General features: G+C 41.5%; 1 protein-coding gene across 2 annotated transcripts in view; it reads left to right on the top strand.

The window, feature by feature from the left end:
• Positions 1-13,108: 13,108 nt before the first annotated feature.
• The window catches only part of LPAR1 (lysophosphatidic acid receptor 1), a 151,964-nt gene continuing 144,012 nt past the window's right edge, over positions 13,109-21,060 (top strand). The window contains exons 1-2 of one of the 2 annotated variants that reach the window (XM_024757295.1): positions 13,109-13,191; positions 13,410-13,613. The gene's annotated coding sequence lies outside the window, so the exon portion shown is untranslated. Of the gene's footprint in view, positions 13,192-13,288; positions 13,614-21,060 lie in introns of those variants that run through there. The other variant, XM_024757294.1, reaches the window with a different exon arrangement.

Below are 21,060 nucleotides of genomic sequence, written 5' to 3' on the forward strand. Positions count from 1 at the left end.
ACTTCAACTATTGTTGAAATCGTTTTCTGTTTGCTTCATCCCCAAAGATTCTGTGTGAAAGTCCAGAATATTTTCTTTGCTTTTCTAAAAGGCACAATCTAGACCCTCTCTTTTAATGCCCTGAAAGATTAGCTCTGCTCGGGGATATCCTCAAATCTCAGCCTTTTGTTTTTCTCCAGAGCCTTCTTCAAGTGCTCCATTGTTTTTCCTCACAAAGGAACACAAGGCAAACTCTCTCCAAAGGGGCCAAGGACTCTTAGTTCTCTCCTTCTGTCAGGACTTCTTAGGTAGCTCAAAAAGCTTAAATAAATACTGGAATTTATTGGCTTATGTAACTTAAAAGCTCAAGGGACAGACTGTAGGTACACCTTGATCCAGGGGTTCAAATTATGTCATCAGGATATTATCTCATTCCCTCTATGTCTCTCAATGCTACTTTTCTGAGTGTTGGTTTCCTCCTTTGGCAAGTTCTCATTCGTGTTGGCCTCCAACATTTCAGGCTTTAAGTTTCATAGCTCTGATTGTAGCAGGAAAAGAGAATATACTCCTTTCTCCTCAGCTGAAGCAAAAGTACCCAAGACTGTACATCAGTGGCTCTGATAGGATCACTGGCTTATGTTTGAATTAATCAATGTGACTGTGGAATTGAATGCTTTGAATGGTCAGCACCACATCATAGGAGAAAGCTAAGTCAACACAAATCAGTAGAAAGGAAGATCAGGGTGCTGTTAGCAGAAGGGAGCATGGATCCTGGGCAACAGAACAACAACAGATGTCCACTGCCCATTCATTTGCCTATGAAGTTGACAAATCCAAACTGGTCTTAGGATGACTCTTAAATACTTGCCTTTGAATAAAGATACTCTAAAGCCCTTTAAACTACTTAGTTTCCCTGAGTCTTCTTCTTGCAGTCATACTCCAAGTGTTTGTCATTATCATGTCCTCATGGTCTTTAACCCTGAGGGCAGGCATATGCCTTCCTACAAGGACCTACTGATCATGAGTTACATCACAGTAATTGCCATTTTGCAATTATAATTTCTTAAGGTTTTCATTTTGCAGTCCACTTCCATTTTCTGTAACTTCATGCTGTACTTTATTTCTTTTTTTTTTTTTTAATTATTTATTATTTATTTTTGGCTGTGTTGGGTCTTTGTTGCTGTGTGCAGGCTTTCTCTAGTTGCGGTGAGTGGGGGCTACTCTTCGTTGTGGTGTGTGGGCTTCTCATTGCGGTGGCTTTTCTTTGTTGCAGAGCATGGGCCCTAGGTGTGTGGGCTTCAGCAGTTGTGGCACACGGCTCAGTAGTTGTGGCTCACAGACTCTAGAGCGCAGGCTCAGTAGTTGTGGCACACAGACTTAGTTGCTCCGTGGCATGTGGGATCTTCCTGGACCAGGGCTCGAACCCGTGTACCCTGCACTGACAGGCGGATTCTTAACTGCTGCGCCACCAGGGAAGTCCCTGTACTTTATTTCTAATGAAATGGATTACTTAAAAAAACTTCATGTCCCATTTAATATAATGAGGGACACCAAAACTAAAGCATCCATAGCAAGAGTAATTTGTAAAGGATTTCAGGAAAGAAAACCTCCTTTATTTCTTAAACAGAATAATAAATCTCTCCAAGATACAATGGAGACTGGTCCTACTGATAGTTGGTTATATACCCTGCCATAGTCTCTAAGGCTTGGAATAGATAAGACGTTTGCCACAGTAATATCAAGATCTTGTTCATATTAATGAGGACTAACCAGGGAGCAGGGAATCCAGTTTTACCATTGTTCTCTTGGAACAAGCTAGATACGTTGGGACTTAAACAATGTAGTGTAGGGTGAGGTAGTTAAGACCATAGACTCTGAGACATTTTCCCCAGGATTGAAATTCTACATCTACTACTCACTGCCTGTTTGACCTTAGGTAAGTTGCTTGACTTCACTATTCCTTAGTTTCTTCAACTGCAAAGTAGAAATAATAATAGTATTGACCTCACAGAGTTGATGTGATGCTTCTATGAGTTAATATGTATAAAATGTTTAGAATAGTGTGAGAACTATGAAAATAAAGTAAGAGCCATATAAATGCATAGTAAGAACTTTGTTAGCTATTATTAATTTTTCATGAATATTCATATATAAATATGTAAATAAACAAAGTGAGGGAAGTATTCAGTAGCAAGTTCCTTGAAGAAACAACTGAAGCACAAAACCCACATTTTCTTTTTATGAATCCCACTTAAATTATCCACATCTGAGTAAGAAAGTGGGAATGACATACTAATGGAAAAACAGGCTAACCTAGTTTCACATTTGAGAGGTAGAATAATTTATGGGAAGGCTCTCAAGGCTTCTAAATGCTGCAATCAAATCACTATATGGAGAAAGCTACAAAATCAAATTCCAAACAATGAAAACATTAGTTTCTTAATGGAACAGTTCCAACCATCTGGCATTCATATGTTTGCAGGGAGGCTATTGTGCAGACATAATGACCCAATCCCACCTCTAGGCAAGAAGCTTTCATGAAGGAAGTTTACCCTGGCCATTTGTGGCTGGTTAATATTACCAGAAGAGGTTTTATGGTGTTTTTTGTTTGTTTGTTTTTTTGTTTAAGTGTTCCGCTGTTAATGTTTCAAATTCAAACTTTTTTTTTCAAGAGAACACAGAAAGAAGGAACTTCAAATATATTTGTAGAGTGCAAAAGAGCGGGTAGGAGATTTCAGCATCTCAGAAATAAGCTTTTTCTTGAAGGCAATTTTTAAAAAAGAGGTGCCCTGTTGCATAGGTTGGATTCAGTCTTGATGATAGTCTATTATCTCTTCTAGACAGATTTAAATTAAATGTTAGATAATCTTCTCATCATACTTTAACAACCAATTTTGAATGAAACTTGGAACACAGAAAATAATGACATTTCATTTTTCTTTGAATGAACTGCCATTTTGTTAGCATATTATCTTTTCTCTCTACTATGGAACTTGACCTACTGTTGAAGGTTCATTCATTCACTTAAGATTAATAATCCAACAAGTATTTACTAAGCCTCTACTAAGTGCTAGGTACTGCATGAGGCATACCTATTCAATAAAGTGTAAAAAGATGAGTTTTTAAGAAATGAAAACAGGTGTGTTATGAAAAGGGCAGTTTGATATAAAATGTTAACAGCATGAGAGATTTTTAAAAAGATAAAAGGAAGAACTGGAAAACAATTTAACATTCAATGTAAATAAAAGCCACATTGGAGTGATTAGAAAGAAAAATATGCTGTGGATAATAGAATCAATCATGTGGGTTTCACACTTTATAAGGTCTCCTAGGATGCAGGGCAAAAGATTAAAAAAAGGGCAGAGAGATAAAAATGACAAGAGAGGAACTGAATGGAGAACAGAGAACAAAGAGCCAGTATATTGACGAGGCTGATCCTGAAGGAGACAGAACAAATGAAGCAAAGCCACAATTACATATATAGTAGAAGAAAACTTTCCTGAGCTTATTGTATAAATTTATAAAATGAATTATAAATTTATTATATAAAGACCTATTTCTGTAGATTTGTAGTTTCTAGGTTACTACATAATTTACTTTTTATTTTTTTTGAAGAGAACAGAAAACATTCAAAGATACACAAAGACTAAATATATACTACCCATAAAGCCTTGTCGAGAAATGTAAACATTAGTCCAAGTGCCTGAGGTGTATACCAAGTTGAGAACATTTAAAAATTATTATTAAAAATTTTTATTAAAAAGAAAGAATAAAATAAATTCATTAAGCATTCAGCACCAGAAACTAAGGAGATTTACAAAATAAACCCAAGGAAGTCAGTAGGAAGGATTTAACTATGAACAAAACAACGAATGAGATACACAGCAGAAAATGAATAGCATTGATAAATCCATCCTAGATCGGTTTCTTTTTTTCATAAAGGTCAAAAAAAAAATCCTTAGCAAAGCAAATCATTGAAACAAAGCAAAACAAAACAAAAAACACGTAACCTACAGTACTAGGTTAAACAAAGGGGTGAAGACCATAACAATTCCAGTTCAAGCAATTTGAAAATATCAACAAAAAGACTATTATATGACGATCATTGAAAGAGAAATAGAAAGCTAAATAGGATAGAAACTGTGGAAAATACTTGTGCAGGTTGGGTTCTATGTAGATGCCGAGGCTGAGGTAGGAGAACAAAGAAAGGGTTTATCGGGGAGTAACATCTATGAAAAGAAAAGGTGGAGAAGAAGGATAGGACAGGGGGAGCTACCAGACCATGATACAGACCCAATAAAGTCTTCACTAGCCCAATACTGACCTTGGGAGCAAAGATGGTTCATTAGAGAAGTCCCTCATTAGACAGAAATGGCTACGTCCTTGTACCCCCCTCCCCCCCACCGCTCAGTCATTGGCCATGGTTGACCATGAGAAGAGTGTAATCTTGGCTATCACTTTACTCATTCATTGGCTCAAGGGATGCCCTAAGAAGAATGTGGCGTCACCTTAAATTGCTGAAGCCATGGACCATCTGCTAACCACACCCTTTGCAGCAGGTTTGTGAGTTCTTTCTTGGAATGGATTTGAATGGCACATATCCATGTCTGCTGAGAAAGCTCAGCCTTCCTGCTTGTGGAGATGGTCAGGAATTCCACCTCTTCCCTCTCCTTTACCAGTTGGAAGAATTACGGAAGGGGGAGGATCGTGTGCATTCAAGTTCATCTTGGAATATATTACGATACCCAGTGTAATTTATACTTGCCAAAACCTGTCCTTAATGGGTCAGACGCATGACCTGTTAGTCTAAATTTCTACAAGTCAGTTCAGATCTCTCTCTGGGAAAAAGTCCAGTTATCGTTATTGCTGTTTATCTTTTATCAACGTAAGGTCCCAGAAATGGCTTTTAGATAACTTTTCAGAGATATTTTTTTCTAGATATTTTCTCAGTAATTGGAGATTAATTAACCTCATCAGCAAATTCTGTCCAGGCTCAATTGCTCTACTTCCTTCCTTCTGATAACTGTGCATCTTCCCAGGGGTTTTAGAGTATCCCGTGTTACTATCTCAAACCCCCTATAGTCCCTCTGTACTCTGCAAATTAGCAGTGACTTCTGTGAGGTCACCTCGTGTCTGCAGAGCAATCCTCCGAAGGTTGTGGCCATATTTTATATCAAATTCGTTCCTGTTCTAGGGTTTGTGATCTTTGCATGGCACAGATACAAGGTGGCCAGGGGTCCTTAGCAATCATGGATAAGAACTCCATATTTATTGGGTGTTATAGGCTGAATTGTGTCTCCCCCAAACTCTTTTTGAAGAACTTAAACCTCAGCACCTCAGAACGTGACTGTATTTGGAGTCAGGGCCTTTAAAGGGGTGATTGAGGTAAAATGAGGTCATAGGGGTGGACCCTAGTCCAACAGGACTATCCTCATAAGAACAGATTAGGGCACAGACGAACACAGACTGAGGGGAGGCCAAGTAAAGACATCTGGAGAAAACCACCGTCTGCAGGACTAGGACAGAAGCCTCAGAAGAAAGAACCCTTGATCTTGGACTTCTAGCCTCTAGATCAGTGGGAAAATGAATTTCTGTTTTTTAAACCACCCAGTCTGTAGTACTTTGTTATTGGCAGCCCTGCCAAACTAATACAGTGGGTATCAATCTCAGCCAATAAACTTAGATATTCAAGAAGGGTTTTTCTATATTTCAGATTAAATTCTTTTCTGGATCTCCCATTCCTCATGGTTGGTGGGAAAACATGAGCTCAGTTCTTTTGCAGTTTTCTTCTTTTCTTAGGGAATTATAGTTACACACCCCTATCTAGGTCGGTTACTCTTCCCGAGTTTTATGTAATGGCAACGTGTTGGAGGGGCTTCTCTAGCATCGGTCTGCAGAGGTTGCCTCTGAGACTTCCTTTGTTCAAGTCCACTGCTGATATGTTACCTGTGAGACATGACCATCTGTGACTAAGCTATGCCATGTTCCATCTACCTAAACACATCTTGCAGTCTTTTCTTCTAAGGCAGCTTGCTTTCTCTCCAGCAGAATTGCTGGGAAGCAGGACAGAGGTGCCCTCTGTTCTTGGGATACACAGTCTTCTCTCTGTTGCTCTCACATTCCAAGTATACGTTTTTTCCTTCAGGTCTATGCATACTGTTTATGCCTGTAAATCCCCTTCTCCTAAGAGCTTAGGTTTTCTATAAAGAGTTTGGCTCTTCTGTTTTCTGTTTTGTCATATACTTTCCAGAGCAATGAGCACAGAACATACGGCTATTCAACAATGAGAGAAGGAAAGTAGAAATACAGGGAGAAGAAAACATGGAAAAAAAATCTCAAAATATAGTTTGGTCATGTAATTATTATATCCCACTAAAGCCAGAAGACACATACTATTGATTATATAAATATATTTTATGGTTATATAGAATTAGAATCCTAGCCATGGAAAGTCACAGGCTTTTTACATAGAAATAATCTACTGACTTGCTTATTATTAAAAAAACAGTTTTTATTGAAGTATGGTTGATTTACAATGTTGTGTTAGATTCTGGTGTACAGCAAAGTGATCCAGTTATGCATGTATATATATTCTTTTTCATTATAGGTTATTATAAGGTATTGAATATAGCTCCCTGTGCTATGCAATAGGAACTTGTTGTTTATCCTGACTTGCTTATTATAGTTAATTTTTCTTAGGACATGTGTGGAGTGTATCTTGGTTTTATATAGGCGTACAGTCATTCTCTGCTCTTAAGTGTTGTAGTGTTTCATATGTTCAATCAAAACAGCAGCCCTCAGAGGATGTGATGGCTGAATAGTATTCCATAATAGTTTGTCTTAGAAATATCAGTGTATGGATAGATCCAGATAATGACACTTGTGTTTTGAAATCTACTATTCAGGTGTAATTTACAAACAATAAGTTACACCAATCTTAAATGTTCAGTTCACTGAGTTTGGACACATACATACACCCATGTTACCACAGCACAAAGCAAGATATAGGATAGTTCCCTTACCCCAGGAAGTTCCCTTGTGTGCCTTTTCTATCAGTCCCCATTCCCTATGCAATCATTGTTCTAACGTCATAGATAAGTGTTGCCTGTTCTGGAACGTCACAGAAATGAAATCATATAGTATGTACTGCTTTGGATCTAATTCTGTTCAGCATATTTTTGAGGTTCATCTGTACTGCTGTGGATATCAGGAGTTTGTTCCCGGTATTGCTGACCAGTCTTCCATTCACGTCCATTATTGTTTTTTAACCTGTGGAATTTACTCTGCTTCTGGCAAGAGTAAATGTTGTCAGAGAAATGAGGGGGATTGGCAGAGGCATTCAGTTCAATGTGACCAGTAGAGTTTGTGCAAAGGTGTACCACGCCCACTTCTGGCGGATGCCCACTCTAGAGGGCAGGTCATCAGAGTCTCTCCTTTTCTCAGATCAATCCACAATCTAGGCTATAGGGTGTCATTGAACCCCTGAGATTACATTCAAAGTGTGTATGAATATATATATATATGTATATATATATATTAGTTAAGCCAGGGTAACTGAGAGATTCCCCAAGTTTAGTGGCTCAAAGAACAAAAAATTTCTTTTTCACATAAATGTCCAGAGAGACGCTCACGTCAGTAGAGAGGCTCTCCTTCATGTGGCCAGGAGCGTCCTTCAAGCGTCAGGAGTCACGGCTGCCTGTCATCTTCCATCCGTGGCTTCCAAGGTTGGTGTGGGTATTGCCACCCCATCAACAGAAGGGACAAAGAACCTGAGGGAGCACACCTGAGAGGAGTTTTTGGTAGTCCTACAATCAGCAGAAGTCACTTATGCTCGAGTTACCTGGAGACACCTCAGTTACGTGGCCTCGATTAATCGCAGGAGAGGCTGGGAAATCTAATCTAGCTGGTGCCCCAAAAGGAGAGAATGGATATTGCAGTTGCTTCTGCTACAATATGTGTATCCTACGTTTACCTGTAAAGCAGTTTCATAGCTTTGATTCAGTTCTGAAGGGGGTCCACATCCAAAAATGTTTCAGAGCCTTCTGTTAAGGGACCACTACCCCACTGCTTCTTCCACCTTGCTCTAGGAGGTATAATAGGCTATCAAGTCAAAACAACAGAAATGACATAAGATACACATGACTTGGGAAAACCCCTGTCCCACTTTTGCCCACAGTGGCACAGTACTGCACATATTCCTTGGAACACTCATTGCAGGTCTTGAGGCAGACATCACATCAACTACTAGAACTCACAAGAATCCAGCATATTAGACTCGGCCATAGTTTATTTGAAAGAAAAGAGCAGACGCCTTTATGGTTTGTACTTTTTGCACCGTTTGTAAGAAATTCTTCTCTACCCTGAAAAGATGAAGATATTCTAAAAATCTGGAAGTTTTACTTTAGGTCTTCACATCATTGGGAACTTACGTTTGTTTACAGTGTGAGGTAGGTATCCCATGTTGTTTTGGAAATATATTTAGAGAACGCTAAAGAGAACTACAGAGAACATCTTTGATGTACTATTTTACGTGGGCTTATCTCATTTATGTGTGGTTCTGTTTCTGAACCTGCCATTCTCTTTCATGAGATTATTTACCAGTCTCTGCACCAATCCTACATTGTTTCAGTTGGTGAAGCTTTAGAATATTTTGATACCTGGAGTGACAATTTTCCCTCCTTATGCTTCTTCAGAATTGTCTTAGTTATTCTTGGCCTCTTCCACTCCCACAGGACTTGTCGAATCACTTTGTTAAGGTCTATGAAAAACCCTATTACAATTTGGGGTAGATTGCACTCTGTTTATGGAGTCCTCTCGTCCATGAACATGATATTATCCATCCATTTATTGAGACCTCTTCATGTACTTCAATAAATTTTTATAATTTTCTACATATAGTAAATACAGATACTATACCTTTCTTTTAATGTTTATTCAAGTTATAATAAAAATTTGTTGCTACATAAGTGAGACCTTCAAACATTTATTATTTATAATGGGCTGTGGCTTCATTGTACATTGATCTTTTATTCAACAACGTTGCTAAACTCTCTTCTTTGTTCTAATATTAGATTTGCTTGAATTTTCTCAGAAGACAATTATATCATCTACAAATCACTTTTTTCTTCTTTTCCACACCTTATATCTTCCAATTTCTGTGTGTGTGTGTGCATGTGTATGTGTTATTATCTTGGCAAGGTGCTTTATTACAATGTGGAATAGAAATGGTAAAGTGATCCCCGTTTTCTTTCTTACTTTAAAAGGAAAATGTTTAATGAATTAACATTAAGAATAATGCCTCTAGAATTAGGTTGTTGGTAGCAACTCTGTGATGTTCAGGAAATTCCTCCCTTTTCTAGTTTGTTGAGATTAAGAAAAATTAGTGGCAAATTTCTTTACATTTTCTAATATGAAGCCATTCTTACATTATGGTATCAGCCTGATGTGCTTGTGATGTATTTTTTTAAAACACATTGCTGAACTTGGTTTGATTATATGTAAGAATAAAATTTTTTATTCCTTTTGAGATTGGTCTAGAATTTTCCTTTCTATTTTTTTGTTTGTTTGTTTTTTGTTTTTTTTTTTTTGCGGTACGTGGGCCTCTCACTGTTGTGGCCTCTCCCGTTGCGGAGCACAGGCTCCGGACGCGCAGGGTCAGCGGCCATGGCTCACGGGCCCAGCCGCTGCGCGGCATGTGGGATCTTCCCGGACCGGGGCACAAACCCGTGTCCCCTGCATCGGCAGGCGGACTCCCAACCACTGCGCCACCAGGGAAGCCCTTCCTTTCTATTTTAATGTCTGATCTTGGCATCAAGATTTTATTAGCTCATAAAATAATTGGGGTGCTTTCCTTCTTTTTCTCTGAAATCATTTGAATAGAGATTACCTATGAAGATTTGGTAAATCTTTGCCACCAAATTTTTGACCCTTTTTGTAGGTAGATTTAGAAATATGAATTTAATTTATTCAATAGTTACAAATATATTCATGTTTTTAATTTGTTTGACTCAATAACGTTTTGTAATTTGCATCTTATTAGAAAGTATCTATTTCAGCTAAGTTTTAAAAATGTTCACAACATTCTGTTAGTATTAGAAAAAAGTCTCGAAACTATAATTATAATTTCATTCATAGTCTTGTTTCTTTTCTCTCTTTCCTCACTATCAGTCTTACTAGAAATTTACCAATTTTATTATTGTTTTATATAACTTTTTGTTTTGTGACCCTTTCTATGAGTTTTTGGATATTTAGGTCTATTTTTAGCTCTAAAATTATACATATAACACACGTATATGTTTTTTTCTTCATTTTCTTCCCCCCTCCCCTTCTGTTTTAGATCAAAGGCTTTTTATTTGGGTGAGGGAAACTACAGGAAAAGGATTTGCTCACCCTTGATCTACTTCAGACACTACCCAGATTATTCATGCAGAAATAGGTGATAAGAAAAAGGTGAGCAAATAGTCAGTGTATTTAGGGCTTTCATTTCATTGTAGTCTGGTCCTCGTACAGGGCTGCTGCCCACACAATCCCATCTTCTACTCTCTGTTCCTAGAGTCTCTTTATGTCACTTCTACCCTGAAGAGTGTTATTTTATTTTATGCTATTTTAGTTTTACTACATTGGGCTGACCTCACCCACCTCTGCCACTGGCCTTTTAAAATAGACACGTTTCCTAAGGAGAATGATTTCTTTCTAGTCAAGGGGAAAAACAGCAGCGAGGCATAAATACCCCATTTTAACAAGGAAGAAACCTCTGCCTGAGAGGCACCTGAAAAATTTTCCCAAGCAGGCTGAATTCTCTCAGGGTATTGTTTCACCGGAATACATTCTCTGCATCAGTCTCTACATTAACAGACTGGAGGGAAAGTTTCCAACAGATCTTTTTGCTGATAGGTTTGACTACTCTCTAGTAGAAAATTTCAAAGGCTTTTTGCCAGACGGAAGGGAATGTGGGAAGGCAGAGGGAACTGGCATGACCAGCAAACCCTTCTGAACAAATAACAGAGCCAAAAGTAGTGACAGCCAATGTTCCAATCCTAAATGCTCTGCAGATTATAGTCCTTGGACCACTAGATAACAGCAATAATCTGACAAAGTCTACAGTTATCAAGATATTAATGTAAACTGTACTTGAAATACTCCTCATTCAAATTCTCTTCATTTTGCTGAAAATATTTTTTCTCACGTTTGACAGCACCAGCTATCTTTGGGCCTCTGGCTCTGGTGAAGTCATTTGAAGAAACAGATATAGAGAAACATTGCTTGGCAGAGGATAAGAGAGAAAGGTTAGGACAGAAAGCATTAAGATGACTATCCAAGAAATGGAATCAGTTTGATTGGCAAGAGGGCCACAGACAGATAAAAACATTAAAGAAAGTATATCGAGGTATCTTTCTGCATCTCTATTGAAATAACATCACCTACTGTTGGGTTTGAAGAAGCCTGCTCAAATATATTATCTTACTTTATTAAAGGCAACCTGGAACCTGATAAAATAGACTTTATTAGTATTATTATCCCATTTTACAGATGAGAAAACTGGCTCGTTTGGAACACAATACTAGTTTTGATGGATTAATCTCTGTGCTGAACTGGATTCTGTATTGGATTTCATTTTCTCTCTCCTTTTACACTGGGCATACAGCCTACAGTTGACTTTGAAGTTATTAAACAAAAACTGGGTGAAGAGCAGTCTCATTCAGACAGGTCCGCATGTGTCAGGGAGACAGGTCTGTCCAGGCTGACCTTGTACTTTGCTCTCCAATTCATTCTAGGCCATGGTAGGACAAATAAAGAGGAAAGAAAGTTTTTTTAAAGCAAATAACTTGGAACTCTTGAATACATGTCACGTCTTGCGTGGACAGAACTCCTCATTTGATGTTAGAAAGGATCACAGAGTAGTTAAGGCAGTTAATATATAGTCAAAGCAGAAGCAACCATATTCCTTAATATGGTAAGAGGTAAAATCAATATCCTGGGAAAACATTCAAGCTGAGTGGTAGGCAAGAAACTCATTTGCACTTTATCTTTGATTTATGAGGAAGGGTGAAAGATTGAAATAATTAATTTGTAAATTAATTATTTGATACTATTTATTGCTATAGTTAATATAATAATTTAATTATTTTAAATAAAATTTTAAAATATTCTTTTTACTAGATATAGAAGTTTTGGTATGGAGAAACCCAACAGTAAATACAAAGAGCGTGTGGTAGAAAGAAGACAGGAAAATGAGCTAAGTGATTTTTCTGAGGTGGGTAGAGCTATGGTGCAAAACAAAAGTCCCTTTCAGTATAGTCTTTCTTTTCTTACCAATATCTGCTTTTTATTATATTTAGATTATATAGTGGACATTTTCCTATTTGTCCTGGTATCTTTCTTTAGAGTTTAAGATCAGCTCTCATTATTTTTGCGATAAGAGTTTTTATATGCATTTCTGCATGCTGTAAATGAACATATTAGCACCGTGCATGTATTAAAATTTCTATTTTTTCACATTTTAATGGATTATTATAAAATAAATGATAAATTGGTAGGAAAGGAGAGGAAGCAGAGTTCTTTAAGGCTGATTTTTTAACAAAGGGGATTTGCTACATTGTTTGAAAAAGGAAACAGCTTGAGAGTAATGGATGAGCAGTCAGGGTTTAGCTTTGAGCGCCCTGTGAAAACCGCAAGACGAACTCAATCAAGGTTCGAAGCAGTCACTTGCGGGCGACGGTCACGTTCTCTTCGAGGCAGACCTCACTGGAAGCTTGAGACGTTTCCATCCCCACCAAGAATTCTTCCCCTCCCCGCCCTGTGCGGTTTCCGGTGACCTCTCATTTCTGCGAAGCCCAAGGTTACCGAGTGACTGCCACCAACGCAGCCCTCCCTCCTGGTTCTGCGTTTCTTTCTTATATGTACTTGTATCAGTCCTGCCAAGTTCCCTGACATACTGCTGTCGTAGACCCCACGTGCCGTTTAGAGTTTGCCCAGTTTTTACTTGTAAGCTGCTACTTTTGTTGTGTCGCGGCTTTAGCAGTGGAGCTAGAGGCAGAGAATTGCCAACACTCCAGGAAGCCAAGGGTGGGAGGTGGGTAGGGGGTGGCGCGGCTGGAGAGCCCCCGGTGGACCGGGTGTTGTTCCAGAACCTGGGCGAATCTCTGTGCCCGCCACTTTCCCGAGAACCATCCCCAGGCCTTAGTCCTGCGCCGCTCCCAACCACACCTCCAGGTGTGTATTCCCCGCCCTTAATTGCTCTTCTAAAATTGATAGTTTGCACTTGCAAAGTTACACTGGGAAAGCGGAAGAGAAATTTATAATCATGGATATGGAGAACTAGGGGAACACAGTCACACTTGCTTTGGTCTGCAGACCCAGGCAATCGAAAACTCAGAAATGGAAACGTGTGCACCTTTCCGGCAGCAAAATTGACTCTGCGTTCTTTGCAGCCTCGACTTGAAGGCTGCACTGGGAGAAACTCCGTGCCTCCGGGAAAGTTTGGAAACGGAACTACGAGAGAGGCCAGACATCGGGGATTTTGCGGGCCCTGCGATGTCTTCCAGAGCTTTTCAAGTGGGGAGAGAAGAGCGACGAAATGAAAATGCAACGTGTAGGAGAGGCCGCCCGAGCCCCGCAAGTTGTCGGTCGCAGAGGTGAGCGCGGGAGCGGGTGGGGATGGAGATCCGGAGCTGGAGGCCGTGGGTCTCCAGACGCGGGTGGGTCCGATCCGGGTGGGGGGCGGTGGGAAGATGATGAATGGGAGGCTTGGGCTACCCTCCGCCCCCGCCCCTGCAGGCGGGGCGGGGAGTCCGGCAACTGGATGGGGGAGGAGGAGCACAGAGGGTAGGGGCTCTGGGGGCGTCGCGCCAGGTAAGGGAATGAGCCAGGGGGAGGGAGTCGGGGGGTGTGGGAGTTGCTGACTTGTGCTACGTGGAGCCTGCAGAAAAGAAAGAAGGCGGAGGAAGAAGGGGGCAGGGGTCCTCCCTGCACGGACGCGCGGCGGCGACGGGCGCAGGTAAAGGAACTGGCGCGGCGCGGGGTGGCGCGAGGGGACGGTGCCTTCTGAGCGCGGCGCCAGCTTTCGCCGGGTCCCTTCCGCCGCCAAACGGCGCGCTGTCCTGCGGCAGACGGGCTTTGTGGCTGTGTGTATGTGTGTGTGTGTCTGTGTGTGTCTGTGTGTGTGTACGCGCGCGCCTGTGCCGGGTGTGGGTGGGTGTGCATGCTCGCGGGCCGACCTGCAGGAGGCGAGGCGCTTCTGGCCTCCCCAGCCAACCAGTTGATCGAGCCCCGGGGGGGAAGTGGCCGCAGCCGCCCGGGCCGCCGGCCCTCCCGTCCCCCACGCTGTGCCCCGTGCCAGCGGCCGGGACCCGCCCAAGTGACACGTAGGTGGTCTCCGGTTACCTGGGTCTGGGTGGGGGCCCGAGCTGGCAGGCGGGAGGCGCTCAACATTACCCCCAAGCCGCGTCCCGGTGGACGTGGACCGCCGGGGGTCCCCGCGACCCGCAGCGCCGAGCTTCCGCACCACTTGCTTCTCACCGGCCACGCAGCGGTCTCTCCCCGCCTGAGGACTTTAATCTTAAGTTTCTGTCCGGACGTCTAACAAACACGTTTATCAAGTAACTGGGGAATCTAAGGCAAGGGAGGGACCTGGCTTTGAGTTGGTGGTTTTGAAATAGACGGGCTCGTTGTGTGTGTGTGTGTGCGCGCGCGCGTGTGCGCAGGACTAGTTTGTTGTGAATGGATTTACCATTTATTCTTGTTTTTCTTTGCTGCCATTTGGACTTTGATGTGTAAGAATGACGGTATCCAGGACTTGTTGCTGCCTTCAGTCTGGGGCCTGAGATTGCTGCTTTCTGCTGCTACTTCTCTTTTTTTTGTTGTTGAAATCTATGGAGGTTTCCTAAATGTGGGTTTCCAGTGAGCGCTGGCTTGTTAAAGTTTCACTATGAACGCGTTGTTTCCCATTGGAATAGATACATATTTACAAACATGAATCTTGAAAACAGGTGACTGCAGTTATGAGAGCAAAATCCTCTATTCCTTCGGGCTTTAACAGTCCGTGATTTTCACCTATTTGCATTAAGTGTCGTTTGCCCAGCCTAAACATAACTGTGAAGCAGGAGGTCTGTTATTCAAAGCTTGCAATTCGGGTTAGAGGGAGACCGTGCTGGTTTAAAACTAAGTTCATTTTCCTAAGAAACTATTCCCTTGTCAAATAAGAGTAGTAAGCCCCAAGGAAAAAGGGTGTGTACTGAAATTATGGCTATTTGGACCGAATTAAATTGCATTAACACACACATACATAATGTCATCCATTTGTTTCTGCCCTTGATTCTCCAATTCTGGGGAGGCCGGAGCATATTTGCCCCAAAAGCAAAATTGTGAATAATGATCAGCATTATTAAGACGCATTTTTCCTGATACCATTTAATTTGAGGATAAAGAAGCCAAGTAGCCAGAGAAAGAGGTAGTGTGTGGCGGGAGGGCCGGGCTGAGGGGCCAGGCAGGAGGACTGGGTTATCATAATCTGATCCCACAGACACACCACGTCCCCTAGTGGTGCGACTTTAGCCGGTTAGGTCAGCTGGTCCTCCTTCTTGGTGTACTCATCTGGAAAATGGAGGGGTTTGATCATCTCTGCTGTTCCTTCCAGCTCCCCCCACATAACTACAAACTGGAGAGTGGTTATCCCATGCTAGAACAGTAGGGAGAGAGTAGAGGGAAGTGTCAACTGTTAGTCTGGGAGGTAAGGGGGAGGGCAGGAAGGCCAAGAGGGTTGAGGAAAAGCAGCAGTGGGAGATGCCTGGAGGGGGAAGAACCTGGAGCTGGGAGTCGGTTCTGCCCTGTTTTTTCTTTCCTCCTGCACAAGGACATCAATAATACCACCCTACCCCACCCCAGTCAGTCTTCCATTACCCGTATTATTTAAAGTGGGTGAGCTACTTAACCTTAAAATTGACTTGGAGTCTGTAGTCTGACCTGGCCAACTTCCCATTTGCATCGCTGTCTCTCAAGAGATGAGCTGCAGCTCAGTGCTGAGGGCGCTCAGTGGATCTCAGAAATCTCTGTGAGTGATGGGAAAAGTTACCAGACATGGGAATGTAAGTGGCAGCCCTTTCAACACCTGAGTTTGAAACGTCTGTTTTTATTTGAAGCTAATCTTTTCCGAAAAGTAATTTGATTTAAAAGAAGATTCTACCACAGACTTCTCAAGGTTTTACTGAATCTGTTCTGACTGTTAGACCTACTGGAAAATTCAAAGCAAGTAAAACTCTCACTTGCTAAGTCTTTTTGATACATAGTGACAGTCAGTCTGAAGTTCATGATTTTTAGGCAGGAGAATCTTATTTCAAATGCTTAGTAAGGCAAGTTGCAACCTGAGTGGAATATACTGTATCATTTTCACTGGGACGCTCAAAGTGTCCAAATAACAAGACCTGAGATTTAGTTTGAGGTCACGATTTTAATCTGTGCTTGATGTGTGGCCTGTCTCCCTTTTCTTTAATTTTTTTTTTTTTTGGTACCTATATGCATACACACTTGAGGAACATGGTGTATTTTAAAAGTGAAGTGTGATGTAATAAAACTTGGTTTAAAATTTGAAAGCTTGCTCTGGCCTTGCTAACTCAGCATCTTATTTGGTTTCTAATGTTTACATACCACGCTATGTTCCAAATCCCTGTAGTGTTATTTAGCTATCTCATGGAGAGCTATTATGGATGCCTTAGAAAGTTGGGAGAAAAGGAGGAAATTTTAATTGGATAAGCAGTTACTGCATTCCTTCGACGGTGGCAGATACAAGGATGAGAAAAAGGAGGCTCTAGAAAGAGCTGCAGTACAGAGGGAAAAGATGCAGCTAACTTCAATATATAGCAGCTGGGTTGCATAACTAGGCGGCAGCTGTAGAATCTAAGAAACTTGGCATGCCAGGCAATGGAAAATTAAATTCTGTCTCTGGGGAAGACTTCACAAAAGGGACTTGAAGGATGAAAATGATGTGTCTCTTAAAAGATGAATGGTGGGGAGTGAACTATGTAGTTGGAGTCTGGAGTAATGGAGGCTGGAAAGATACAAGGCGATAAATTGTGGGGACCTTGGCTGTTATTTTAAGGAATTGTACTACCTAGGAACAGGGAGGGGGAAGTACGGTTTAACCCCACAATGGAGGAAGGCACTGAGTCACAAATACTGGGCATAGAGGGCTGGAATGATTGAGAGGTGCCTGGGCCCTGATTCCATCACATACCCTCGTAACTCATGCCGAGTGAGTTTCAGGGCGCTGCTGCCAGCTTATCCAGATTATAGAAAGGTTACAGAATAAAGAATATGCAGTTTCTTCTCCCGTATTGCCCCCAAATTGATAGTGGCCTTTTGAGAAATTTAATTTAGTGAAAATTAATGATGTTATTGTGTTACATCTGGACCTTGCGAGGCCCTTGAAGCATGTGGGTTAAAATTGCTCTCCAGGCTCAGAGCTGACCAAGAAAGCATTTTGTTTTGTTTTTGTTTAGGGAAGGGCCTGCTAGTTAATGCTAATTGAAACGTGAATCTCACGGCAACCGACATTCTTGACTGTGTGTATGTGATACATAGTATTTCACAGTGGTTGAATATTTGCAGCACAGAGGAGAATTATTAGTTTAGAAATGGGGTTAACGCCCTTTTAAAAGGTAAGGGGGTGATGTTGGGGAGAAGGGAGAAGCACCCTTGGTGTTGCAGTGAGGGCTGACACAACCACGGAGATCCTTTAAGTTCAACCTCCACTAGAAGTAGCTTGCCCAGTGCTGTGGAGGAATACTTCTCTGAGAACCTCCTTTCTGGTCGTGTGCCTCTTTTGTTGTTGTTGTCCTTTCCCCTAACTCTCCAGAGCGAAGGTGTATAGCTCATTATCTCTCAGACAGGAAGAATCTCTGTGGGCTCCATTTGGGAGAGACTTCCAGCAACTCTGGAGGTTTCCTCTCACACACGATACCTCTGTGTCAAAGGTGGGAGTGGGTGGCCTTTCAGCTGCATGTCAAAGGTGCAGCTGATTTGAGTAAGTCTTCTAATTGCCTTCGAATCTGGAGGTGCTGGGCTAATAAGGAGACAGATGATGAAAGGAGACTAGGTCAGCTGCTTTTTACTGTCTTCTGAATACAATTTGAGTGAATGATCCTCCCAGCAGTTTGTTTTATCTTCTGCAAGGGAACTTGGGTTTGGCACGTTTAATCAATTAATTAAATTAGTTAAGTTGAAGTAACTCAAAGTTTTTTGGTTTTTTTAGGAGGGGGGAGGGAGAGTGCTGGTTTTGGTGATTTTATTTAAATTCCCTGGCTTTTTTTTTTTCAGCAGGTTGGTATGATTTCAAAGTAATGTTGTTGTTACTATTATTGACCTGGGGGTGTGGGGCAAAGAAAATTGTCTCAATCCTTGGATGTTGGCTCCTGTCATCTGATCAGTACTGTAGAAACTTCAACTTTGAAGCTCATGTAACATTTAAATTTCTTTCAGAAATGAGAGGACTATTTTACTACATGTGTGGATTTAGGCTATAATTTATTTGATTTTTGTGGTACTGTTTTTTAAAAAAGTGGTGTTAAGGACAGGGCAGACTCTTAACTTTAGTCCAGTGCTAAAACAAATAACGTGTAAGCCTGAATGAGGTAGGTCAGGTTGTGTTTATTTAATATGGAGATAAAGGAAAGGGATTTCAGAACCAGCCTCTTTCTCTGAAAGAGAGAAAGTTGGACTAATAAAACCTGGTTATGGATCTCTTTGGGGTGGGATTTCCAAGGTTGAAACTGTTGTTAAAGGAACTCTTGTTCATCATGGCCATTGTGTGTGCCTTGGCTTCTTAAGGTTTAGGATTCACTGTATAGAGAGGGCTACTGTGAACCATTCCTTTTTAGCAAGTTTTCTTTTTTCCCATTTTCTTAAATCTCAGAACAATAGACTGGGTTCGATTTCATGTAAGTCTGCTATACTCAACTTTCTTCCTCTATGTTTAAGCGGTTCTTCTTGACCAATCCCCAAGCTGCCTTCATTCTGAAACTTGGCCCTAACAGAAGGATACTCCTGGCTCTTTGGAAGGAGCAATGATTTGGTGGCAGAGGAAACAAGTTCTGTTCTACCCCTAGCAGCACTGAACTGACAGTCTGCTATAACCCAAGCATTGTGCTAGGTGCTAGATGGAGGCAGGGAGGGGGGATGAATAAGGCAGGATTCCTACCCTCCAGCAGGAGCTGAGTTTACAGACATATTAACAGATGATGATTGCAATTCAGTGTAACAGGTGTGATGAGGGAGATAAGCTCAGGGCACTGTGGGAGCACCAAGCAGGGGCACCTGACCCTCAGGGGCATGGGTTGGGGGTGAGGGTGAGGGAAGGCTCCTAGGAGATTAAGATCTGGGAGGGACCTAGGAGATAAAACAAGAAACACAGAAGAGAAAAAGGCAATCAAGATAGAGGGAATCAAGGGGCTTTTAATTTCCAGTGTTGTTATTGCTGAATGAGTCGAAGTTCCATTCTTTTTTTTTCTTTTTTTTTTTTTTTTTTTGGGTATGCGGGCCTCTCACTGTTGTGGCCTCTCCCGTTGCGGAGCACATGAACCCGTGTCCCCTGCATCAGCAGGAGGACTCTCAACCACTGCGCCACCAGGGAAGCCCAATTCTTTTTATATCTATAAAATAAGAATAGGCACTGATATTATCTAGTTGCTAATTCTAGTTTTCGTTTACTTTGTTCCTTAATCTTTAATTTGTTCATTTATTCCAGATGCAGTAGATATTTGTTGCACACCTACTAGGTACTCTGGAACAGTAGGAAACAAGACACAGAAGGTCCCCTCTCTCGAGGAGCTTGCATTCTATCATATTATGTTCATGACTGAAGTTCTTTTGAAACATCTTCAGATATGGAGCATGTTTGTTGAGTTTCAACTTTAGGAATGTTTTCTTCAAACTAGGCCCAGTGTTTTCAGGTCAGTTAGCTTTTCTTAACAAGATGAGAAGAGATGGATCCTGGTATTCTCATTTTCGTTTTATAAACTTGAAACATTTTTGCCCAGATTTACCTCTTAGTTGTCAAGTCCAGAGATAGACGTAACTGTGTCTTATCTGTAGCCCTGGCTTGCTTCCTTCTCATTTCAGATATTCTTACTTTTGATGCAATTTGTGTTTGAGGTTCTGTATTCAGTTGATGACTTGCTTCCTAGAATAATCCAAACCTAGCCTTGGTGGGAAGTCAGACCTATTTTGAGGTCATGCCACAGTGAACTCTGCTTGGTTAATGCATTTTACTTATCCTGTTTAAGTCACTCGGCTATGAACACAGTACAAAGTGTTCTCACCAGAAGATAGCTGCATTCATTTATAGAAAGATGGGGGTTTTGTAATGATTCAAATGATACAGATATGTCTAAAGTAAATGTAATATCCCTCTGCTCTTTCTAGCGTACCCATCTGATGTAACCAACCCCTCTGTCATGAATTTGTTACGTAGCCTTCCATAATTGTACTTCTGCTTATACAAACCTAATGTTTGTGTTTATATATATTGATGCATGTGGGGTATGTGTCTGTGCGTGCATATGCTCTCTCTTGCCTCTTTTTGTTTTGGAGAGGCTGTGGTTGAGATTGCCACCATGGGCCAGACGTTTGAGGTCCCAGGAGCCTGCATGGCTCTTCCTGAATCGGTGCAGCGTGCTATGAGGGATTCCCTGGCGGTCCAGTGGTGAGGACTCCACGCTTTCATTGCAGGGGGCACGGGTTCAGTCCCTGGTCAGAGAACTAAGATCCCACAAGCCGTGTGGCCCAGCCAAAAAAAAAAAAAAAAACCAAAAACAAACACAAAAAAGGGTTTTTGTCCCAGAGATGGGAAGGTTGGGTTATTATGAATGGGAAAGAAGAAAACAATTTCCAGCTGCGTGACAACCAAGACAACAAATATCATTGCCCCAGAATGTTGTTTCCACCAGGACTCTGCTTCACCCCGGTCTCTGGTGAGGGAACGCGGGGCATTTAGAAGCACGTGGTGGGTATCTGCGAACCTTTCGTTAGGTGCAAAGCAAGGCAGCTGGGGAGCGCCTATCAACTGCTTCCAGAACAGAGCAGATAGGGGGA

Source organism: Neophocaena asiaeorientalis, unplaced genomic scaffold (genome assembly GCF_003031525.2).
Source record: "Neophocaena asiaeorientalis asiaeorientalis breed wild unplaced genomic scaffold, Neophocaena_asiaeorientalis_V1.1 scaffold432, whole genome shotgun sequence".
Lineage (NCBI taxonomy): Eukaryota > Metazoa > Chordata > Mammalia > Artiodactyla > Phocoenidae > Neophocaena > Neophocaena asiaeorientalis.